The sequence below is a fragment of the Sphaeramia orbicularis genome, chromosome 19 (genome assembly GCF_902148855.1).
Source record: "Sphaeramia orbicularis chromosome 19, fSphaOr1.1, whole genome shotgun sequence".
In the NCBI taxonomy this organism is placed as follows: Eukaryota; Metazoa; Chordata; class Actinopteri; order Kurtiformes; family Apogonidae; genus Sphaeramia; species Sphaeramia orbicularis.
In genome coordinates this window covers 49914884-49941839 of record NC_043975.1, presented here as the reverse complement: position 1 = coordinate 49941839, position 26956 = coordinate 49914884, and the positions used below count along the sequence as shown (strand labels likewise).

Below are 26956 nucleotides of genomic sequence, written 5' to 3'. Positions count from 1 at the left end.
TTAGACTAGACTAGACTAGATTATATTAGTTTACTAGTTTAGATTAGATTAGATTAGATTAGACAACATTAGATTACATTAGAATAGATTAGATTAGACTAGACTAGATTAGATTAGATTAGACTAGACTAGATTAGACTAGACTAGACTAGATTATATTAGATTAGATTAGACAACATTAGATTACATTAGAATAGATTAGATTAGATTAGACTAGACTAGACTAGATTAGACTAGACTAGATTAGACTAGACTAGACTAAACTAGATTATATTAGATTAGATTAGACTAGATTACATTAGATTAGACTAGATTAGATTACTAGTTTAGATTAGATTAGATTAGACAACATTAGATTACATTAGAATAGATTAGATTAGATTAGATTAGATTAGATGACATGAGATGAGATTGGATTAGACTACATTACATTAGATTAGGTTAGATTAGACTAGATTAGTTTAGATTAGATTAGACTAGAATAGACTAGATTAGATTAGATTACATTAGAATAGATTAGATTAGACTAGATTACATTAGATTAGATTAGATAGGATTAGATTAGACTAGATTACATTAGATTAGACTAGACTAGATTAGATTAGATTACTAGTTTAGATTAGATCAGATCAGATTAGACAACATTAGATTACATTAGAATAGATTAGATTAGATTAGACAACATTAGATTATATTAGAATAGATTAGATTAGATTAGATTAGATTAGATTAGATTAGATTAGATTAGATGACATGAGATGAGATGAGATTAGACTACATTACATTAGAATAGAATAGATTAGATTAGACTAGATTACATTAGATTAGATTAGATAGGATTAGATTAGATTAGACTAGATAACATTAGATTAGATTAGAATAGATTAGACTAGATTAGGTTACATTACATTAGATTAGACTAGATTAGATTAGATTAGATTAGATTAGATTAGATTAGACTAGATTAGATTAGATTAGATTAGATTGGATTAGATGGAACATTATTGATCCCTTTGGGCATAACCCTCAGGAAATGAAGGTTCCAACAGCAGCACAAACATGGACTGTACAAAACAAAACCATATTCTAGGAAAATGGTAATACAGAAACTATAGAAGTGTATGTGGATAAAATGCCTGACTGACTTCCTCGGTTAAAGGTATAGAACAGATTATTGCCTCACTACTAGTCATTATGTAATAAAATATACCAATGAGTAGACTTCCAGTGGTGTTACATAAACGTCTGTCCTTCAGTTCTGCTGAACATCTACAGAACATAAGGCATGCTACAGAAGGTAGAGTTACTCTGCCTAAAGCGAAAACAAATACAATGAAAGTATGGGATGTACAGAGCCATGGTGAGATGGAATGTTCTGCTGGAATGAATCATTCAAGAAAATAACAAATACAAATTTAAAGTGGTTTTTCATAGTGGGGCTTGGCCACATATGTGCTGTTAGTATCTAGTTTAAATATGGATATATGAATATATTATTACTATATTACTATAGAGGACAATATAGAATATTATATGTTTTTATATTTTATATGTATATGTGTTTTTGTTTGTTTTGTTTTTGTTTCAGTTTTTATTAATATCTGGTATTAATATCTAGTAGGATAAGTTGTAAATGGGTATTATCATATTAGTGTATATAGGAAAAAAGATGTGTGATAGTGTTATATTATTATTATTATTATTATTATTATTACTATTATTATTATTATTATTATTATTATTATTATTATTATTATTATTCATACAAAATAATAATTGCTATATAATGATCATAAAGAATAGATATTGGGGGTAGGAGGTCATAAGTGTTTACTTCTTCCTACTCATTTTTGAGCATGTATAATTTCATTATTATATTATTATTATTATTATTATTATTATTATTATTATTATTATTATTATTTTACTTTTATTATTTATTTATTTATTTATTTATTTATTTTGTTGTTTGTTTGCTTATCAATCATTTATGTACCATATTTTGTTGGTTGATTTTTTTTTATTTCACTGTCTATATGTTTGTAATAAAAATTTCATTCATTATTCATTCATTCATTATTAGACTGTAATTAACAGAGTTTTTTTTTTTTTTTTTTTTTTTTACAAAAATGTTATTTTTCTTTTTTTGCATATTATCTGAGTGAGTAATAACTAGTATTATAGGATGTTCAAATGTGAGAAAACATCAGATTAGCAACATTAACCTCCTGACACCCAGGAAAATTACATGTTTAGCTTTTTTCCATTAAACAATTGTCTTGATTGGAAATACAACAGTTGTTTTTTTTTTTTTTTTCCCCGAGACATTTTTTAAAAATTATTTTTATTTATTTATTTATTTATTTAAATGGAATGTCCTTTACAATGGACAACATTTTTTAAGTAAAACTGTCAAACTTTTGTCCCCTGCAGAGGACACATACATTGCTGGGTCTCAGGAGGATAAAAATGGTTTTATCTAATAGTTTTCACACAGTATGTCAGTAAATCAGGGGTGTCAAACATGCGTCCCGGGGACCAAAACCAAAAGGGTCCAATCCGGCCTGCGGGATGAATTAGTGAAATGCAAAAGTTACACTGAAGATATTAACAATCAAGGATGTCAAAATAAATTTAGGTCAATTGGTCTAAAGTGGGTCAGACCAGTGAAATACTATCAGAATAACCTATAAATAATGAAAACCACAATTTTTTCTCTTTGTTTTAGTGTAAAAAAAAAATAAAATTACACAAAAATTGAAAAATTTACAGACTAGCCTTTTACAAAAAATGTGAAAAACCTGAACAAATATGAACAACCTGAAATGTCTTAAGAGAATTAAGAGTAATTGTACCAATATTCTGTCTGTTATTAAATGTTTTGTGTATTTGTAGATCCACTGTGATGTGTACGTTATAATGAACATGTGAAAATGAGAAGCTGAGGCCAAATAATGCCATAAATTGTTAAAATTGCACTTAAAAAAAAAAAAAAAAAATCATTTTGGTCATGGTTGTTCATGTTTTTCCACATTTTTTAGAAGATACTTTGTAGGTATAAAAGTTTTGATAGTATACAGTAATTTTACATTTTTCACTCGAAAACATAGAAATTAGACATACAAATTTTGGAATTGATATTATTTATGTATTATTGTGTTATTATTTTAATCATCACCGGCCCACTGCAGCTCATTCTGGGCTGTATGTGGAACTGTACTGACAGGAGTTTGACACCCTGTTGAGCCGCATTATGTCATAAATTCCCATTATGTAATAAAAGTTCAAAATGTAATAAGAATGTCACGTCATCTTGTAATAAAGCCGCATTATGTAATAAACTGACGCATTTTGTAATAAACTACATCAATGCATTATGTAGTAAATTTTTTCGCATTACGTAGTAAGTTATTACAATTTGAGAAATTTATTACAAAATGCACTTGACATATTTTTATTAAAAAAAAAATGTAATAACATGGTTCATTATGTAATAACAATTCAAATTAATATAATTTCAGAGCAACTTAGAAGAAATTAGTCACAGGAGCTACAGGTAATGGAATCAGAACTTTAACCACAGTTTAAAGATTAATTTAGCACATTACATTCTCCTGAAAATAAAAATGTGTCAAGTGCATTTTGTAATACATTTCTCAAATTGTAATAACTTACTACATAATGAGAAAAAATTTACTACATAATACATTGAGGTAGTTTATTACAAAATACGTCAGTTTATTACATAATGCAGCTTTATTACAAGATGACGTGACATTCTTATTACATTTTGAACTTTTATTACATAATGGGAATTTATGACATAATACGGCTCAACACACCTCTGCAGTAAATGCATGTTTCTGAGCTTCAAAAATTAAATACATGGTGTCTAGCTGAATGGACATTGTTGTAACTCCATGAAAAATAGGTTCATAAAAAAAGGAAAAAAAAGAAAAATCAATCACATTGGTTTTTTTTTTCATGCCTAAAGAGGAATAAAAACAATCAGGAAAAAAATCTTGATTACGGTTCTGATAACACTGGTCAACAACAAATGTATTGTTTCAGTTTTTTGAGCTGATTTAGGATCATTTTGGTGCTGAATCCAAAAATCACATTAATTTTGCTCAATCAGGTCAACTTTCTGAACTCTGCTACATATTGGCTTTTGAACATTTTTGCTTACATTTATGGGCATTTTCACATCATATAATCCAAAATTCTTTCATATTTCTTGCAATAAACGAGTTTTGAAGATTTGACTTTTGCCAATTTCTAATTAATGTTTTTTTTAATATTACAGGTGAATGAAATGGCTTCGACTAGAAGATCTTGCAAAAATAAGCCTGACGTATTCTGCTACATCTGCGCTGAATACACCATTGTACCTAACAGGAATCCTGTTAGAAAATGATTTTTTTTCTCTTAAAACCTATTTTGGGTGAGAACTATATAAAAAATCAACTGATAAAGTCACAAAAATGTAATCAATTTTGTGAGAAGATCAAATTTTTCAAAATCAAATTAACAAAAAAACCTGACCTGATTGAAAAAAACAGATGTCATTTTTGGATTTAGTGGTGCAAAATGGTCCCAATTCAGCTGAAAAAACCAAGACAACTTGCAAAAAACATTTTTTTGTAACCCAGTGTAATTCATGCATGAAAGGGTTAAAATAAGGGACTGGATCAGAGGGAAGGACTGGTGTCTGTTCTGGGACTGACTGTGATGGTTGTAATAAACAGACTGCCAGAGGATGGCGCTGCAGATCCACATCTGACCACAGGACCGCTCCATCAGTTTCATGATTCAATCTTTATTGTGAACACTAGTAACTGATACAATGCAAATCATGTAAGATATAATATACAGACACAGTTAACAAAGAATTCAAGACTCAGTTCTGTCAGTTCATGACGTCATGTAAAAGACACATTAAGATGAACCATTATGATATCAAATTAAACTACACCGTTTCCATATAAACATAATTATTGACCAGACCAGACACCAGAGTCTGAAAACTATTCAAATACAGCGCATTGACTCAGAATATTCCAGCAAATTAATCTGTGAAAACAAAGGACATGTTCTGTTTATTGAATCCAAAGCAGGTGTCGTAGAGAATTCTGAGCCCATGGAAATCTGACCCATTTAGAATTATGACCCCTTATATGAATTTGTACTGTATGTTACTAAAAATGTTCTAATACATTTTTATATCATAATAAGCTTAAATATATGCGTATAATTGGAATTTTTCACCAGAAATGACTAAATTAATTCATCCATAAAGTCATCTGTGTTCATTATACAATACTGGACATCATAGACGTGAAATCTGTCCTAAATTATGAAAAAATCGTGAAAAAATAGGTTTTATATATTTATTTTCTAATATACTATATATATATTAGTTTAGTAATATTTCTAACATAAATCACTGAATGTGTGAACACAGACTGCAGCTTTCCTTATCCTCTCCATCCTTTTCCTCTGTACTGTAAACCTTTTCCATGCTAGAGAATTTGACCTTTTGTTTTTTTTATGATGTAAAAATAAAAACAAGAAAAGCAGTCGGAGAGCGCAGACCCCCGCCAAGACAGATCTACCCCCCCCCCCCGTGTTTGTTTGTTTGTTAGCAGGATAACTCAAAAAGTTATGGACGGATTTTCATGAAATTTTCTGTAAATGTTGATACTGGCACAAGGAAGAAATGATTAGATTTTGGTGGTGATCGGGGGTGGGGGGGGCCCACGGGGGGGTCCCACTGATCGGCCTTGGCGGAGGTCTGCGCTGTCTTTTCTAGAAAAGCACTCAGAGAACGCAGACCTCCGCCAAGGCCGATCAGTGGGACCCCCCCGTGGGCCCCCCCCACCCCCGATCACCACCAAAATCTAATCATTTCTTCCTTGTGCCAGTATCAACATTTACAGAAAATTTCATGAAAATCCGTCCTTAACTTTTTGAGTTATCCTGCTAACAAACAAACAAACAAACAAACAAACAAACATGCACGCACACAAAGCAAAGCGATCACAATACCTCCTGGCAGAGATAAAAATGGGGGTGGGTCACTTTTCCATAAGGGGGGTCAGAATTCTATAATAGAAAACTGATCTGCGGGTCTCTTTTCCGTGGGGTCACTTTTCCGTGGGGTCACTTTTCCATGGGGTCACTTTTCCATGGGGTCACTTTTCTATCAGACACTGGCAGCTGTTGAAAAAGACTGTTTCACAGAAATGTTGCAGCTTTTTTCTATTTCACACTTTATCGAAAAATGGGAAACACTTTCTAATAAGTCCACACCATGAAGCATTAGTTAAGCATTAACAAATACTGAATTCATCATTTATAAAGCATATTTCTGACATGAACACTCATTAGTATATGGTTTATAAGCACAGTTCTAAATGTTTTACTCATCATTCCTCATTCAGTCATGCAGTTTGTTTTAATAATCCCATGTGCTGTGTCTTTTCTTTGTTAGAATAACTCAGACTTTTGTGCGTCTTTATTCATTTCCATCCTTTAAATCTCATTTGTAAATGCTATAAATGTCATAGATAGTGCACACTTTAGATGAGCTCACACCATAGACTGAATTAATGAGTAGTAAGAGCTTCAGAACTACCTGAAATAATGAATTCCTGTTTTAATAACTGTTTATAGGACATCTATTGGAAAATAAATGTGTGAGTTAATATAAAATACACACTAACATATTCACTAACCATTAGTACATGTCTAAATACTGTATGTGTGAGCACAAATGCACATCAGAACTGGTTTGTAAGTGATGCAAAACTAAATGTTTAAACACTGAATCCATAATTTATAAAGTATGAAAATACAATCATTAAGCACACTGTAAATGAGCTTATTAATATGAGTAAACTCATTATAACTGTACTTATAAAATATATATTAATGAGTATTCATGTCAGAAATATGCTTTATAAATGATGAATTCAGTATTTGTTAATCCATAACTAATGCTTCATACTGTGTACTTATTATAAAGTGTTTCTGAAAAATCCTCATAAAACAGCAGCGTCTCCCCTTTTACCAAATGCAGGTTCTGTTTTACCTGGATCTGCCCAGAGGTGGCGCTGTCGCAGCACTGGTTCCAGTTCCGGTTCCACATAAACAGTATGTTACATAAAACAATAGGACAAGGATGAAAACGTTCCGTCAAATCACAAAAACTTGAGCTATCAGTTTAACTTTATGACTTTGGCTTTGTAACAAAAAACTGTACTTTTCATATCTGCGCAGTTCTTATTTGCCTTTTACATTTTTATGCACTGAAATGAAACCTGATGAGGTTGTTTTCTAGTTTCCTTGATATTCTCGGTTCGTAAAAATCTTGGTAATCAGTATAAAATGCTGAAGAGCTATGCTAAAATCTACAGCAGCGTGTTAGAATCCCTTTATTTTAACCCTTTCATGCACAGCGGTCACCACAGTGGACAGCTGTTCTATTTATTTATTTTGTATTATTTATCGGTTTATTTCATAGGGATCATGCATATTTATTCAATCCAACTTTATTTGTAAAGCACTTTAAAACAGCTGCAGTGGACCACAGTGCTGTGCAGAAGAATAATTAAAACCAAAACAGAAGAATAAGAATTTGTTGTTTTCGTTCCACATAAGCCGACACAGTGGACGCTTATGCACCATCCCATAATACACTGACATTTATACCATTACTGTAACGTTGCTGTTTATGCAAAGTTACATGCTAATGCTAATTGTTATTAGATTGTAATTAACAGTTTTGTTTTGTTTGTTTTTTTTGTTGTTTTTTTTTTGCATATTATATCCATGTAGGTTTGTTAAAATGTGAGAAAATATCAGATGAGCAGCATCAAAAATGTTTTTATTTCATCGTTTTCTCACAGTAAATAAGTAAACACATGATTCTTTGCGTTTAAAATTCACATCGTTTGCAACTGAGAGGACATTTTTGAAAAATAGGTTTGTGAAAAATCAATTGCATAATTTTTTTTCATGCTTAACCCTTTCATGCATACTGGTCAGTACAGTGGACAGCAGTTCTACAGCTGTTCTCTTGTATATTTATGGATTTTGTTGTTCTTTTCAATTTTTTTTTTTTTTTTTTTTTTTTTTTTTTACACATATCTTTATTAAAGTTTTAAGACACTACATATCTTTTCTGACATGAATTGGTAACATTATGCGGATAAACCCCCAGAATCACAAGCCCTCCCCATAGTTTTCACACAATTTATCAGTAAATACATGTGGTGAACGTGTGGTGTTCAGCTGAGTGGACATTTTTGCAACTTCATGAAAAATAGGTTCATAAGAATTTTTTTTTTTCATTATTATTTTTTTATATGTTTTTTTAATTATTACTTTTTAATTTATTTATTTTTTCAAATTTATTTTTCAGAGGAAAATTTTCAATCGCATTGTTTTTTTCATGCCTAAAGAGGAATAAAAACACTCAGGAAAAAAAAAAATGATTAAGGTTCTCATAATTTGTGCATGAAAGAGTTAAAGAGGAATAAAAACACTGAGGAAAAAAAATCTTGATTAAGGTTCTTATAATTCATGCATGAAAGGGTTCAAATAAAGAAAATAAAAAAAAACAAAAAACGTTTTAAGCAGTAACTCTCATTTTTTATGTTTATTTTTTTAAATTTTAAGTTAGTTCTCAGATAAATGTCATACAAAGTTTATTTATCATTATTGTCTGTTGTGCATTAATATTTCTTTGTTTTTTTTTTTTGCCTTCAAAATACTACGACCTTAAATATAGAATTAAAAACAACTTCTTGAGGAGGAAAATCCCAGTCTTTGGTGTGACTGCACAGACCCAAAAATGACTGACTTTTTCGTCATTTTGTTTTTGCTGCACAAATTTAAATGACTTACAGTATATCTTGAAAATTATTAAGAAGAGGAAAAGAAAATCCAAAAGGACGCCTTTGGTGTTTTTTTCCACTTATCTTTGCTTGTTTTTCTCAAAATAAACTGACAAAAGCAACACAAAGTGCATGTAAAATGTTAATGAATCTGAGCTGATCTCATTAACGCCAGGATATTTATTTACAAGTGTTGGATAATAATAAGGATTTCAGTGTTACATTTTTTTTATGTATAACTTTAAAACTGTTAGCGTCCATTCTCCTAAACCTCAGCTACTGTTATAGTTAGAGTTACAGCAGAAGAAACGTCAGACCAATATGCATGTATCAGACGTTACTGGAAAGGGAACGTCCTCTAGTTTCTGTGTTTAACCCTTTCATGCATGAATTATGAGAACATTAATCCAGATTATTTTCTTTCTTCCTCTTTGGGCATTAAAAAAACAATGCGATTATTATTATTATTATTATTATTATTATTATTTTTTATGAAGCTATTTTTCATGGAGTTGCAAAAATATTCACTCAGCTGGACGCCATGTGTTTAATTTTTGAAGCAAAGAAACATATATTTACTGATAAACTGTGTGAAAACTATGAACATTTTTATCACATGAAAATTTCAATCCACTGATTAGAGAAGCAAATGAAGAACTGTCGTCTATTTCCAGATGGTTTCAGATGAATAAACTCTCTCTCAATACCCAAAAATCTAATTTTATCATATTTTGTAACAAAAATAAGAAGTATAACAAAGAAAACAACAAAATATTCATAGATTACTTTGAAATAATCCAGGTTTCTTACGTTAAATTTCTGGGTGTTATTGTAGATGAAAAATTGAATTGGAAATCTCATATTGATCTTGTCTGTAAAAAAATCATGAAGTCATTTGGCATTTTGAACAGTCTGTTCACTGATAAATCATTCTTGTTTCTTGACTTTTTATTATTGCTTAATTTATCCTTACATTATTTATTGCAATACTGTTTGGGCGGCAACCTGTCCCATGTATCTCAATAAGATTCTTTTAATTCAAAAGAAATTTTTCAGAATGATCAGCTTTTCAAAAAATTCAATCTTCTCTCAGTTTTTGATGTGAACATTTCCCAGACCTGTGTCTTCATGTCCAAATAAGGTCACTTAACTCATATTCTTCCTGAAGTTTTTCATAATTTCTTTATGTTGTCTTCTGTTATTCACAACTTTCCAACATGATTTTCAAACAAATTGTATCTCCCGTACTGCTGAACTTCAGTCTGTCAGTATTCTGTTAAATATGGTGAAACCAAATCTGTGGAATAATCTGAGACCTGAACTTCAACCAACATCTACTTTATCATTGTTTAAAAAGCATCTGAAAAGGACTGGAATTCATGAAAAAATGTAAGGCTGTGTATCACTTGATTTGTATTTGATGATTTGTGATGTGAATTACATTTTTATTGTTTTTACTTTAGTTTATTATTTCAGTTATATTGTATTTTTTAATTTTTTTTTTTTTGTGTATTGTTCTTTTCGGAGGAGGTGTTCATATAAGCCTTCTTTTTGGCTTCTAACCTCTCCTGCACAACTTTGTTACTTGTTTGAATGTTGTTGTTTTTCTATTACTGTTTTATTTTGTGCAAATAAATTAACAAATTAACAAATAAATATAAAATTGTTCGTATCTTTTTGCTCGAATATTTATCTCTGTTACTTACAGGTTAATTTTAAACCTTGTACTGCTCACTCTGTCACAGTGGCTTTTAACAGTGCATTCCGTATTATATATGGTTTTTATCGTAGCTGTGGTGCTAGTGGTATGTTCTGTTTTAATAATGTTCACTCTTATTATGAAATGTTACGGAAAGCAATTTTGAATTTTATACTGCGTTTAAGTCACTCTAGAAATGTTGTGATTTTTACAATAGTTAATTCTGACTTTTATGCAGATTCTACACTTGTTAAATACTGGCACCAGCATCTGTATACATGTTACTGAAGATAGGGTGTGTGCATGTGTGTTGTTTATTTATATATATATATATATATATATATATATATATATATATATATATATATATATATATATATATATATATATATAACCCTTATTATTATTATTATTATTTATTTATTTATTTTTTAAATTTTTATTTATTTATTTTTTTAATGTTTATTATACTCTATGGATTGGATTGTAATTATTTACATGTCTGATACAAATAAATGAAAAATGAAAATTAAATGCTGCTAATTTGTTGTTTTCTCACATTTTAACATGCACTACAAACAAATAGTTATGGATATTTTTAATTTTTGGGCTATTTTTTTTTCAGTTGGGATTCTTGCACAACGCTTTTTGCTTTTTTGTGTGTGAATTGAATTGAAACACATTTTTTTAATGACCAGGCATAGTTTTATTTACAAATGGCAAAAATGACAAAAAAAAGCCAAAAAAAAAAAAAACCCAGCCGACATATATATATATATATATATATATATGTATGTATGTATGTATGTATATTATATGCCAAAACAAAAAACAAAACAAAACTTTTGTTGTTAATTACAGTCTAATAACAATAACAAGGAATTGATTTACACTCAAACATGTTAGATCAGGTTTATCAAGAACAGCAGAGTTACAGTAATGGTATGAATTACAATGTATTATGGGATGGTGCATAAGCGTCCACTGTGTTGGCTGATATGGAACTAAAACAATAAAATCCATGAATATACAAGAGAACAGCTGGAGGATAACTGTCCACTGGAGTGACCACTGTGCATGAAAGGGTTAAAATGCAGCTGAAACCAAAACCAGACTTCGTCAGTTTAGACTAGGGACGTACCGATCACATATCGGATATCGGTCTGATCCAGATGAAAACACTGGATCAGATATCAGTAACAACGTGCCGATCCGTACGACCGATCCAAAGTGTTATTTTATTCATCGCATTACATCGCTGATCTGTGTCGCAGACTTTGCGACGCCTCTGTCAGTGCGACGGGCGAGTTCTTCACTGTGGCAGAGATCTGTGATTGTGGGAAATGAAAAGTAACAGTAATTTAGCATGAAAGCAGCTAACAGCTAAGGGTCAGCGGTGTGGCAGTATTTGACACATGTCACACCAACAGCCTCCACTGCTGCTGCAGTATCTGTAAAGTGTGTGTTTGGAGAGGCGGTGGCAACAGTACAACACACCTAACCTGATGAAGCACCAGGTACAGACCCATCCTTTATGCTGTCTATTGGGATGTTTCCCTGAATCATTGGGAACTGTTATGACCCTGGGTCATAATTTGTCTATTTATATGTATATGTATGTGTTTTCTGTTTGGTGTGTGTGTGTGTTCTCCCCCGTCCTGTAGGTGTGCTGTGCCCCTTTTTGTGTCTGTTTGTTGCAGGAACTGGATTGGTGGAACAGGATTACCCGGCCCCTTTAAAATGGCCCTGGAGCTTCCATCCATGCTCTCTCTTGCCTCCTGCCAGCTTCCAGCTCTGTGTTCGTGTGTGTGACCGTCAGTCTTCGTGTGATAATTTGATTGTACATTTATGGTTGTAAATAGTTTTGTTTTGTAAATTCGATCCTTTTTCAGGTAGGGGAGGTCGGCTCTTTTGTTTTCACCTTTTCTCCTGTTTTGGTTAGGTAGTTAGGTAAGTTTTCTGTATTTTATTTCTTGCATTTATTTTGGATTAGGCAAGTTAGTTTAAACTCTACAGATATTTTGTTTGTTGTTTTAGCCGCTCCCTCCCCTAACCCTTCCTTAGTTGTTGAACAAAATACTGATAATAAATACTGTAAACTTTAGTTTTCGACTGACGTGTGTGCTTGGGAGCTGGGAGGGGACAAAATTGAGCACATTATGTTCGCCCTGGTGAACCCCTAGGCCGGGGTGTAACATAATTTGGGAGCTCATCATAAGTATTCTGTTCAGTTTGTGTTTCTGTTGAACTGAAAGGCTGTTCTGACCAAATGGGTTAGAGAAGAACCTCCTTCAACACATCTGTGGAAGTGTTGGATATTAGACTATATTTCTCTGGAAAGACTAAGATTTTCTATTAATGATCAGAAGGACGTCTTTACAGCAAAGTTTGGAAAAGTGTTGGAATATCTGGGAACTCAGACTGCAACGACCTGAAATAGACTGAATACGGACTTTTGAGATCATGGCTGTGGACATGTTTTGGATCTGCTTTACATTTCATACAACCTGTATGTACTGCGCTGGACTGGATAAGTTTGAAAATGTTCAATAAAAAGAATGTTCAAAAAAAAAAAAGTAAATTTACCAGTGGTATTGGATCGGTCAGTATCAGCTCATATCAGCAGTCCTGGTATCAGATCGGTATCGGTACATCCCTAGTGTAGACGTGGCTCAAATGTAACTCTGACCCTAAAATGGGTCGCTGGTAGACGTTAGGAGATGAAGTCAAAGGTGAAGACAAGAAAAGGTCAAAAGTGAAAGGAGTCAAATCATGTGTCACAGAGACGTGGGTGTGGTATGATCACAAATACCAAACGAGTATTAAAACAGTTACTATGAACTGTTCATAAACAACACATGGTGCTGTTCGACAGTTTACAGCAGGTGCAGAGTTTCTGTACAGTGTGTTCATTAGATACACTCAGTTCACTTTAACAAGAAGGATTCATTTCATATCCGTTATGTTTTCATTTCTATAGAACAACAAGACAAAGTTTCAGAGCACGAAATTAAAATGAGATTTAAAACACAACGACACGTCACAGAATGGATCCAATGAGCTGTGAGGCACATATGTAGAAACGCAGCTGCAGGTGTGTGTGTGTGTGTGTGTGTGTGTGTGTTTGGGTGATCCAAAAAAATGTTTTAAGATTCTGTGGATTCGAACCCTGCATTTGGTTCCATATCTAGCCAAATTACTTCGGTCCAAATTTTATGCAAATTAATTAATATTTAGAGGTTGCACAGACACGTGCAGATCGCTCTATATATTATAATACACAGGTGTCAAACATGCGGCCCGTGGGCCAAAACCGGCCCACCAAAGGGTCCAGTCCGGGCCGTGGGACGAATTTGCAAAAACTACATTTAAGATCTGAACAGTCAAGGACGTCGAAGTTGTTTTTGTTCAGGTTCCACATACAGACCAATGTGATCTCAACTAAAATAATAGCATAATAACCTATAAATAATGACTCCAAATGTTCTTAGTTTAATGTGAAAACATAATATTACATTACATCTATAAATAAGTAAAGACAACTCCAAATTTTTCTCCTTTTTTAGTGTAAAAACTTACATTAAATGATGAAAATATTAACATTTACAAACTATCCTTTAACAACAAAATGCAAAAAAAACTGAAATTTTGAAAGTGGAATTTTAATTATTAATTATTCTTCCTGTTATTAAATATTTTGTGCCTTTGTAGAGCCAGTCCGTAATATGCATGTATACATGGTAAGTTAAGGTGTAATATTGTTAAAATTGCACTTATTTTTCTCAAGAAATTTCAGTTTTTTTCAGGTTATTCACATCATTTTTGTTTGGATAGTTTGCAAATGTACATATTTTTATTATTTTATTTTATTTGCACTAAAACCAAGAGAAAAGTTTGGAGCCATCATTATTTACAGGTTATTATGCTGTTGTTTTCCTGGTCCGGCCCACTGGAGATCAGTTTGGGCTGAATGTGGAACTGAACTAAAATGAGTTTAACAGCCCTGCTGTAACAGAACTGGCCAAATGAATAAGGCAGATTAGAATCATTTTATTCTCAAAATCAAACTGCAACTGGCATAAAAATGTTCCTTAGAAAGTCCAGCAACCACTGTTGGTTTATTGAAATGATTTTTTACCAGGATTGTTGGACCACCCTAATGTGTGTGTGTGTGTGTGTGTGTGTGTGTGTGTGTGTGTGTGTGTGTGTGTGTGTGTACATGTACGCACAAGCATGTAGATACAATAAGAGTTATATTACATTCACATTTGCAGAGGATGGGTGGGTTGGAGAGAGAGAGTATACCGACTGAAATATTACAAACCATCGTCGTGGTCAGAGAATCCTTGCAGGTACAGATGCTTTAGTCGACTGTACCTGATCAGTCTGTCACTGTCGCACAAAAACACACATCTGAGCTCATGTTTAGGAGGTGGTCTACGAGCGGCAGCAGCCCACCGTCCTCATCTCCTTGTCCACGTACTCCTGAAGCTGAAACTTTGGCTCGTCGGGCTCCTTCATGGTCCGGTGTTTCAGTTCTCTGACAGAAACAGACAAACAGGAACATGAAGCTTTAACAGCACATACAGCACACATTATAGACGTATTTGTGGACAAACATCATAGACAGGGCTGTCAAACATGCGGCCTGGGGCCAAATGCGGCCCACCAAAGAGTCCAGTTTGGCCCCTGGGATGTTTTTGCCAAGTGCGAAAATTCCATAGTCTTGAATTGAATTAAGCAAAAAAAAAAAAATAGCTTGAATTAAGGAAAAAATCTTGAATTAAGCAAAAAAAAAAATCTTTGATTAAGTTAAAAAAAAAAAAAAGTCTTCAATTAAGCCAAAAAAAATCTCAAATTTAGCAAAAAATCTTGAATTAAGCCAAAAAAAATCTTCAATTAAGTAAAAAAAAAAACCTCTTGAGTCAAGCCAAAAAAATCTTCAATTAAGTTAAAAAAAAAACACTTTGAATTAAGTAAAAAAAAAAAAAAAAATCTTGAATTAAGCCAAAAAAAATCTTGAATTAAGTAAAAAAAAAAAATCTTGAATTAAGCCAAAATAAATAAATAAATAAATAAATAAAATCTTCAATTAAGTAAAAAAAAATCTTGAATTAAGCCAAAAAAAAAAATAAATCTAGAATTAAAAACTTATTTTTTTTTCTTTGTTTTAGTGCAAAAAATAACATTAAATTATGAAAATATTTACATTTACAAACTATCCTGAAACACTAAAATGTGAATAACCTGAACAAATATGAACAACCTGAAATGTCTAAAGAAAATTCAGCACAATTTTAATAATTTTTCTTCCTGTTCCTCAGTGTTTAGTGTCTTTGTAGATCTGATCCAGAATGCACATGGACTAATGAGAAGTGGAGGAATAATATTGTTAAAACTGCACTACATTTTCTTATGTTTTTTAATTTAAATTTCAGTTTTTTCAGTTTTTTTTTTTTTTGATAGTTTATAAAAGTAAGTATTTTCATAATTTAATGGGTTTTTTTTTACACTAAAACAAAGACAAAAATTTGGAGTTGTCATTATTTATAGGTTCTTCTGTTCTTATTTTACTGGTTCGGCCCACTGCAGATCAAATTTAGCTGAATATGAAACTGAACTAACATGAGTCTGACAGCCCTGAGTTAACCCATAAAGACCCAGTACTCCTTTTGTGTCACTTACCAAATGACTTTTTCTCTCTATTTGACCTTTCTTTGTGATTTATCACAAATTAGCATAATATTATCCTCTGTATTTTGCATTTTTTCAGTCAAAATCAGGTATTTTCATTATTTAATTTGCTTTTCATGTAGATGTCCATAAAAGATCAGATTCAAGTTGAGGGTATTATATCAGAAACAGAGAAAACTGAAGAAAAAGTGACTTTTTCAGTAAATCTCTCATTAACTGAACATAAACCCAGGGTGTCCATCCACTGTCTGTGAGCCTGTTTCTATGACCATAAAATGGAAATCGTAGCCGTAGTGTTAGTGGTATGTTCTGTTTTAATAATGTTCGCTCTTATTATGAGATATCACAGAAAGCAGTTTGAACTTTATACTGCGTTTAAGTCACTCTAGAAATGCTGTGATTTTACAATTGTTAACTCTGACTTTTATGCAGATTCTACACTTGTTAAATACTGACACCAGCATCTGTAGACGTGTTACTGAAGATAGGGTGTGTGCATGCGTGTTGTTCTTATATTTATAACTCCTTTTTATAATTATTTTTTTAACATTTATTATACTCTATGGACTGTAACCATTTACATGTCTGATACAAATAAATAAATGAATGACCAGATTTGGCCCCAGGCCCGCATGTTTGACACCTGTGGATTAGTGGACCAACAGGTCTTAAACAGTTCCATCGGTGGATGGTTTTGGCTGGGGAGTGTGAAGTTGGGTTCGTAAACGGAACAAGTTCCCAGTTCCGAAAACGGAACTGCTCCTTTTATGGAACCAGTTCCGTTTAAGTGTCATGGAAGTAAGCCGTGCTCCGACCTCCATGCACCACTTAGTGTCCTCCAAGCCCGGCTCCTGCGGGGCTTGGAGCTGCTCTAACCCGCAGTGAATTGCGAGAACAAGCCGGTCCTCCACGGACCTCGGATCTGGTTCTGAATAATGCTCTCCATCAGGTCTGACCCATAAATGAATACACATGTGCACTCTTCTGCTGCTTATATTTTCTTTAATGCTGGCGAATGTCATTTTATTTGACTTCATTAATGCCACCCCCAGCTTCCACATGGCCCGTTGTGCCCTGCACACAGCGGGCTCCAGGCTTCTAGTGCCAGCTTGCAGACCGGTGCACTAAGCCGCTGTGACCCGGGTACACCACGCCGCAGCACGGACCTCCAAGCTCCAGGCTTTTCATCAGCTATCGGCTACGTATAAATTAAACGGACCTCGGAAGTCCAGTTCGTGCTGGTTATGAATAAGCTTCTTGGATCTGCTTATCCGGAACCAGCTCCGTTTAAGGATCATTGAACTAGTTTCGTTTCCCCGAACTCAGAAACCAAGCCGTGCACCGACCCTCCAAGCCCCGCTTTGCCCTCATCAGGTCCTCCAAGGCCGGCTTCTGTGGGCCTGGGAGGTGCTCTAAAACGGGCTGAACCGGGAGACCAAGCCGCCTCCCCACGGACCTCGGATCTAGTTCCGAATACTGCTCTCCTTCAGGTCGGAGGCCAAAAAGTCACACACTGTGCACTCCTCTGCTGTTTACATTTTCTTTTAATGCTGGTGAATGTCATTTATGACTTCCTTAATGGTTAACTCCAACTCCCACAATCACCACATGCCATGGAAGCCGTCCTATGGGTCCGAACGCCGGCTTCTGCGGCTTGCAAAGCCGCGCAGTGAGCCGCTGTGACCCGGGCCGTCGGATCCAGTTCCGACAACCGTTTTCTTTCACAGAACTCGGAACCAAGCCAGGCTGGAAGTCTTACTTTGACCATGAAAAGATGACAAATTGCATTTTACACCAATTATTTGCATGTATTGATCGGATAAGTGGTAAGAAGTATAAACGTTTAGAGCAGTAGATGATTTTGGACTGCGGTGGTTTGGGTCTGTATGGGTTGAATAGAGTTGGTGTCATACTGTCAGATATTCATTGAACAGTATGATTATAGAATGTTATGACATGTTTAAAGTTGTATAAGGAATAAAATTATAATACAATGTGATATAAGGAATGACTTGTACGCTGTCCATGGTGCTGTTTTACACATACGCGGCGTATGGGGCTAATAGAATACAGGCAAACTCATTGTTTTAAAGTAAAACAAAAACTTTTCTTAAAAACAAAACAAAAAAACAATAAGTTCTCAATAAAATCAGATGAGTGACTCCCCTGAAACACCTTCTTTCAAATACATTCAAAACAAAGATAAACTTTCTCGGATCTGCTTATTCGGAACCAGTTCTGTGTAAGGGTCCTCGATTCAGCACAATGGACAGCGCAGGATTCATTCCTCATATCATGTTATATATTTTTCCCCCTTAACTTAAACATGTCATAACATTCTATAATCATACCGTTCAAGGAATATATGACAGCTATGACCAGCCCGGCTTGGTCCGAGTTCTGGTGAACGAAAACAATTCTCGGAACTGGATCCGTGCCCCGGGTCACAGCGGCTCACTGCGCGGCTTTGCAAGCCGCAGAAGCCGGCGTTCGGAGCCCGTAGGACGGCTTCCATGTCATGTGGTGATGTGGGAGTTGGAGTTAACATTAAGGAAGTCATAAATGACATTCACCAGCATTAAAGAAAATGTAAACAGCAGAGGAGTGCACATGTGTGTGACTTTTTGGCTCAGACCTGAAGGAGAGCATTATTCGGAACCAGAATCCGAGGTCCGTGGGGAGGCGGCTTGGTCTCCCGGTTCAGCCGTTTTAGAGCACCTCCCAGGCCCACAGAAGCCGGCCTTGGAGGACCTGATGAGGGCAAAGCGGGGCTTGGAGGTCGGTGCACAGCTTGGTTCTGAGTTCGGGAAACGAAACTAGTTCAATGATCCTTAAACGGAGCTGGTTCCGGATAAGCAGATCCAAGAAAGCTTATTCATAACCAGCACGAACTGGACTTCCGAGGTCCGTTTAATTTATACGTAGCCGGTAGCTGATGAAAAGCCTGGAGCTTGGAGGTCCGTGCTGCGGCGTGGTGTATCGGGTCCACAGCGGCTTAGTTGCACCGGTCTGCAAGCTGGAGCTAGAAGCCTGGAGCCCGCTGTGTGCAGGGCACAACGGGCCATGTGGAAGCTGGGGGGTGGCATTAATGAAGTCAAATAAAATGACATTCGCCAGCTTAAAGAAAATATAACAGCAGAAGAGTGCACATGTGTATTCATTTATGGGTCAGACCTGATGGAGAGCATTATTCAGAACCAGATCGAGGTCCGTGGAGGACCGGCTTGTTCTCGCAATTCACTGCGGGTTAGAGCAGCCTCCAAGCCCCGCAGGAGCCGGGCTTGGAGGACACTAAGTGGTGCATGGAGGTCGGAGCACGGCTTACTTCCATGACACTTAAACGGAACTGGACCCTTAAACGGAACTGGTTCCGTAAAAGGAGCAGTTCCGTTTTCGGAACTGGGAACTGGTTTCCGTTTACGGAACTAACTTCACACTCCCTTTTGGTTGCTGGTGGCTGTTTGGGTCCTTATGGGTTTACAGAGGAGAGTGGACGAGATGAGGAAGTAAAGAAGTGTGAAGGGTTTAAAAGAAAACATGTAGATAAGAAATAGAGCTGGAAAGCCAAACTAAAAACAGGGTGGTTATGAACAGGGGAGACACAACAGGACTAGAAGTGCTGTCCTATTCTATATTTCCATCCTGTTGGGTGCCAGCCTGTCATGCTATTCTTGGCCTATGTTTCCTCATGCCAGGCTGTTCCCGAACCAGACTACAAATGTACAAACAGCTCCCACACTGTGTCAGATCTGCACATTTAAGTCACATATAGAGCTTGTACCACAGGATTTAAGTACCGGACAAACCAGGCTGTCGGTATGGAGCGAAACTTCTAATGACATTTTTACCAGCGGCTGAATATGCATGAGTTTTCCTCTGCGTTTCATTTGTTCTGTTCTTTTGTTTAAAGTGGAAGACACTGGAACTCATCATGTGAACTCTGAATAACACCACTGTCTCCTATGATTAGTACTGCGGCTCATTTATTAAACAGCATCCGCTTTAAAAACTTCTCACATCGTTATCCTCTGATCATAATTGCCTAACACATACACAAATGGACAAAAGTATGTGGACACGATGAATGTGGGTGTTTCTTTTCTAACAGGGGTCTGGAATACAAAACAATAACAAATGTCATAACATAGTTTTATATTGGGATAAATATATACAATATTATATATATATATATATATACGTATGTATTTTAGGCCTGTAACGGTACACACAATTTTTGGTTTGGTACGTTTTTGGTTTTCAAAGCCACGGTTTGTTTTTTTTTCAGTTCGGTACAGGAAGAAGGAAAACCCCTCAAAATGTCTATCAATGCATTTATGAATTTTTTAAACATTTTTCCCCCAATTTTTGGAGACGATAGAGTATAGAAAAACAGGAATAATATAATTCTGCTGCTACCAATCAAATAGAAAATAAAATAAATTATTCATATTACTAAATGTATTTTAAACATTAGTATTGCACTTTTCCCTGAAAGGTAGTTTTGAACAAACAAGAAAAATCTAATCACCAGTTCTGTCAGTTCACATTCTGCAGAAAAATAACAAAAAATTCCACATGAAGTGCAACATTAACAAGAGGACAAACTGGTATTCTGTTGGAACAAACTGAAGAGAAACACTGACAACAAAAAATGAACCAAATTATTTATTTTAGGACAGAGAACAAACTGTTTAGGACACTGTGTGTATTTGTGTCTGTGTGTGCATGGGAGATATTTTTTTTTTTTTTTTTAGGAGCCGGGGGGTGGGGGGCACGCAGTTATATACCTGGGGGTGCGGTCCATAACTAACATAACAAACACTGTCGTAAAACAAAAGTGAAACTTTACATACTTTCAACGTTCTATTTATTCCTCTGTTATACAGACAGACAGACAGACCGACAGAGCTAGTGTCAGTGTTTTAGAACTATCGTAGTTCCTCTGGGGCCAAAACACTGTCCGGTCATTCTCTCCGTCTCTTTCCTGGTTGTTGTCTTTCACATGAACCTGAACTGATCCACACTGGACTGGACTGATGCTGGAGGGTCTGCAGTCTGTTCCTTCCAGGTTCACATCATATTTGTTTTTTTTTTTTAACCTTATATCAGCTGTTATTTCATATTTCGGTTCAATGTGTGCTCCTTCAATATGTCCGTGTGGAATTGCACGGATTTAAAGTTCCGCATCAAACGACGTCTTTCGTTCCTTTTTCTTTTTCTCCTCATACTGTGCCATTTGGGTTCAGCTGTGGACCGAACTGAACAGGTGTGGACTGAAACGGTTCAGTTCAGTATGTGTACAGTTACAGGCTACAAGCATCAGATAAAGTCTATCAGATTATCCTGTTACATGATCATTGAATAATCTGATGACTCCATAAATCAGATAACCGATGGAGTAGTGGTGTACATGTAAACGGGCTCACTGATCCAACTCCATGGGTTTTACTGGTGAATCAATATTGTAGAAGATGACAGTGTTTCCACAGTAACAACGGAGCTCTGAACGTCCAAATGGGTCATATCTGATGACACACTGTATTTTACAACAATTATTGACATGTATTAATAGGATTAGGTCAGGGCTGTCAAACTCATTTTAGTTCAGTTCCACATTCAGCCCAAATGCTCTCAGTGGGACGCCCGGGACAGTTAAACAACCAGCATAATAACTGTAAATAATGACAACTCCAAATTTTTCTCTTGTTTTAGTGCAAAAAAAATTAAATTATAAAAATAGTACATTTGCAAACTATCCAAACAAAAATGATGTGAAATAACCTGAAAAAAACCTGAAATTTCTTGAGAAAAATAAGTGCAATTTAACAAATTACACCTCAACTTACCATGTATACATGCAATATATGGATTGGATCTACAAAGGCAACAAAATATTTAATAACAGGAAGAATAATTAATTATTAAAATTCCACTTTCAAAATTTTCAGTTTTTTTTGCATTTGTGTTAAAGGATAGTTGTAAATGTTATATTTTTCATCATTTAATGCAAGTTTTTTACACCAAAACAAAGAGAAAAATTGGATTGTCATTACTTATTATAGATGTAATGTAATATATGTTTTCACATTAAACTAAGAACATTTGGAGCGTCATTATTTATAGGTTATTATGTATTATTTCAGTTGAGCTCACATTGGTCTGTATGTGGAACCGAACCTAAACGACTTCCACATCCTGATTGTTAATATGTAAGTGTAATTACCCTCGCCAAGGAGGTTATGTTTTTGTCCGGGTTTGTTGTCTTTCTGTTGTTTGTTTGTTGTTTGTTTGTCTGTCCGTTATGGTGCAACATATACTCAAAAAGTTATGGACAGATTTTGATGAAATTTCAGGGTTGTGGAAATGGGATAAGAAGAAGAAATGATTAAATTTTGGTGGTGATCGGTGGTGGGGGGCCCACGGGGGGGCCCATTTCCAACAAACCCTGAAAATTTCATCAAAATCTGTCCATAACTTTTTGAGTTATGTTGCACACTAACGGACAGACAAACAGACAGACAAAAAACCCTGGCAAAAACATAACCTCCTTGGCGTGGGGCCCATGGGGGGGGCACTGATCAGCCTTGGCGGAGGTCTGCGCTCTCGAGTGCTTCTAGTTTTTGCTGATTCCTCCCGCGGGCCGGATTGGACCCCTTGGCGGGCCGCATTTGGCCCCCGGGCCACATGTGTGACACCCCTGATATATACAGTCCATGTGATCTGGTCAGATTTTTGCAAAGTGTTCATTAATCTAAGTTATCATCTACTGTTGGGAAAGTTTTGACTGTTTTGTGTTTGACATCTTCCAGGTTGACGTGAACATGTGTCACATACATTCTGTATGTCCTGCTGATCCACCAAAGACTTCCTGCATGTTTATGTGGCTCTTGTCGTCCCTCAGTGCCAAACCAAAAAACTCTGAAAACTCTGGGGGCTGTTGTGGAAGCTTTTCAAAGTTCCATTTCAGTTAGTGGACAGATGATGGCCGCTGTGCTGTTGTGTGTGACTCACTTGGCCACAGCAGTGAAGGACAGCTCCACATTCAGTCCAGATTTAGCGCTGGTCTCCATGAAGGGCACTCCGAACTCCTGCGCACAGAAACACACAACATCTGTTGGGTGGTTGGCAGGTGTGGGTCCACTCTGGTGCATCTGCCCTGATCAAGACAAAATGTCCTAATGCCAAAAACATGATGCCAACTTTCTAGGACTGAACAAAGAATGAGTATTCTATCAAAAGTAACACGATGTTAGAGACTTTTTAACTCATAAAGACCCAGTGGTACACTGTAAAAAAAATCTGTAATGTAACAGAATTTCACCATTTATTTTACAGATTTTTCCTGTATTTTAAGATACAGGAAAATATCCATGAAATGACAAAAATAGACTGTGATTTTACATGTCAAATGTAAAATAACACGAAAAAACTGTGACTGTGAATAACCAAAAATTTCAGTTTTTCACAGAAAAATACAGTTAAAATACATTTGCAAATGTATCATAATCTCACAAATATTTTTTTCTATTTGTGAGATTAAACTGTTAATTTAAAGTTTAATTTTGTTAAAAAAAAAAAAAAGAGAGAGAGATAAAAGTACTGACAATTAACGGTAACAGAAGTATTGTTCTGTCAGTTGAACCAGACTGTTTGTTCATTGAAATATCTTGTGTAATTACAGGAGGTTTCACAAAAAAATGTTGAATAAAGTATTTTTGTGAATGTATAACATGTATAAGCACTGATAAACTGTCCAAATACAGTTTTATCAGTGGATTGGACAACTGAGTCTCACTGAAAATTATTTATATATATATATTAATAGGGAATTGGATTGTTTTAATACATGAAAATATTCTTTATTAAACATTATAAAGTCAAAAAAAAAAAAAAAAAGCAAAATCTCATGTGAAGTTAGGGCAAAAAATTGTATTTTAATTATGGAAAAGTACCGTATTTTTAATGAGATGGTTTCTATTATTTAACAGTATTTTTCAGCACCCTTACTGCCGGAATAATACCGTTTTTTTACTTTTTTTTTTTTTTTTTTTTTTTTTACAGTGTACTTTCGTAGCTGTTCCCCAAATGAATGTTCCTCTATTTAACTTTTCTTAAGTGATTTATCACCATTTATCATATAATTATCCTCTGTATTTTGCATTTTTTCAGTGAAAATCTGGTATTTTCCTATATTTATTTTACTGACTTTTACTGATACCTTAATCATCGTTCCATTTGGGGTTATTACACCAAAAACAGAGAAAACTTGAGAAAAAGTGACTTTTCAGTCAAATATATCATTAACCCTTTCATGCATAGTGGTCACTCCAGTGGACAGTTCTTCTGCAGCTGTTCTCTTGTATATTCATGGGTTTTGTTGTTTTAGTTCCATATCAGCCAACACAGTGGACGCTTATGCACCATCCCATAATAATACACTGACATTCAGACCATTACTGTAACTTGGTGTCTGGATAAACCTGATCTGCACTAACATGTTTGAGTGGAAATCAATTGCTGATAAAAATTGGGAATATGATAAAATGTGAGAAAACATCAGATTAGCTGCATTAAGAATGTTTTTTTTTATAGTTTTCACACAGTAGATCACTTCTGATATTGCATTGTTTGCTTCAAAAATTAACCCTTTCATGCATGAATTATGATTAAAATTATGATTAAATCAATTTTTTTTTTTTCCTGAATGTTTTTATTCCTCTTTAGGCGTGAAACAAAATGTGATTCAAATATTTTTATGAACCTATTTTTCATGGAGTTACAAAAATGTCCCTCAGCTGGACACCATACATTTCATTTTGAAGCAAGAAACATGTATTTACTGACATACTGTGTGAAAACTATGAAATATTTTTTTTTATGCTGTGAATCTGATGTTTCCTCACATTTTAACATACTGAAATACTAGTTATGACTCACTCAGATAATATGTAAAAAAAAAAAAAAAAACTTTTGTTTAAAAGAAATTTAAATTACTGTCTAATAACAATTAGCAATTGATTTAACTCAAATATGTCACTGCAGATCAGGTTTATCAAGAACAGGAACAGTAATGGTATGAATTGTAATGTATGGGGTGTTGCATAAGTGTCTGCTGTGTTGGTTGATATGGAACTAAAACAAAAAATCCATGAATATAAAGAGAACAGCTGGAGAAGAACTGTCCACTGGGTGACCACTGTGCATGAAAGGGTTAAACACACAGTGTCCAGCAGAGTGGACATTTTGGAACTCCATGAAAAATTATGAAGGTAGATTTGTTGTTGTTAACCAAAAAAAAAAAAAAAAAATTCATAAAAAAAAATTCACTTCGAACAAAGAAAAAAAGGTTCAAATGCAATTTTTTGAATCACATTTTTTTTTTTTTTTTTTTTGGCATTCGGGCTCTTTTTTTATGAAATTGTTTTAGTTAAAGCATAAAGAAACAAATCTACCTTCATAAAAAACAGGTTTAAAAAAAAAAAAGAAAAAATCAATCGCATTGTTTTTCATGCCTAAAGAGGAATAAAGAAACTCAGGAATAAATCTGGGTGAAGGTTTCATAATTCATGCATGAAAGGGTTAACTGATCGGCCTGTAGAAAAGTGGTTTACTGATCAGTTACTATGAATATTCTGTTAGATTCCTGTCATTCAAAAGTAATTTTCTTTTCATCATTTCTAAACGATGCTCCGCAGAGCTCTGTCAACAGACCGTCCTCTCAGGGATCTGAACCCACACCTCCTGTCGTGTGCGTCTGTGAATCCTCCTCAGTTTGACAGCTGCTGTGCGTCTGCTACACTCCTCCCTAACACTCGTGTTCAGATTTGCTCTAACATGCCTCTCAGAGCTTATCTGAGCGAAACGGCCCGGAAAATTAAGTTACCAACCCCCCCCCCCGTCATTTACTCCAAACAATAACAACATCATGTGCCTCTGTGAATACATAATTACACACGCTAATCAAGACACACCAGCTCCATGGTTTGGGGGGGGGGGGGGGTTATGGATGTGTGGGCAGATGAGCTACAGTGTGTTTTTCATCTTTGTTAAATGTGTCAAATGAATTCCACAGGTAAAAGTGTGAGTGTTACTGTCAACTCACCTTGGCCAGTTTCTCTCCCTCTTCTCGTTTCACTGCTCTGTCATGTGTGGAGTCGGCCTGAAACACAGTGGACCACATGTTCAGTCCCAGACCAGGACTATGTACGACATAGACCAGGACTATGTACGACATAGACCAGGACTATGTACGACATAGACCAGGACTATGTACGACATAGACCAGGACTATGTACGACATAGACCAGGCTTATGTATGACATAGACCAGGCTATGTACACATAGACCAGGCTATGTACATAGACCAGGACTATGTACATAGACCAGGACTATGTACGACATAGACCAGGACTATGTACGACATAGACCAGGACTATGTACGACATAAACCAGGACTATGTAAAACATAGACCAGGCTTATGTATGACATAGACCAGGACTATGTACGACATAGACCAGGACTATGTATGACATAGACCAGGACTATGTACGACATAGACCAGGACTATGTACGACATAGACCAGGCTTATGTAAAACATAGACCAGGCTATGTATGACATAGACCAGGCTTATGTACATAGACCAGGTTATGTAACATAGACC

General features: G+C 34.9%; 1 long non-coding RNA gene across 1 annotated transcript; it reads right to left on the bottom strand.

Moving 5' to 3' along the window:
- Positions 1 to 14793: 14793 nt before the first annotated feature.
- LOC115410504 (uncharacterized) lies at positions 14794 to 26453 on the bottom strand. Its single transcript, XR_003934101.1, has 3 exons — positions 26396 to 26453; positions 23305 to 23381; positions 14794 to 15139 (listed from the first exon to the last, which is right to left on the bottom strand). It is a non-coding gene; the product is annotated as an uncharacterized LOC115410504 (long non-coding RNA).
- Positions 26454 to 26956: the final 503 nt, after the last annotated feature.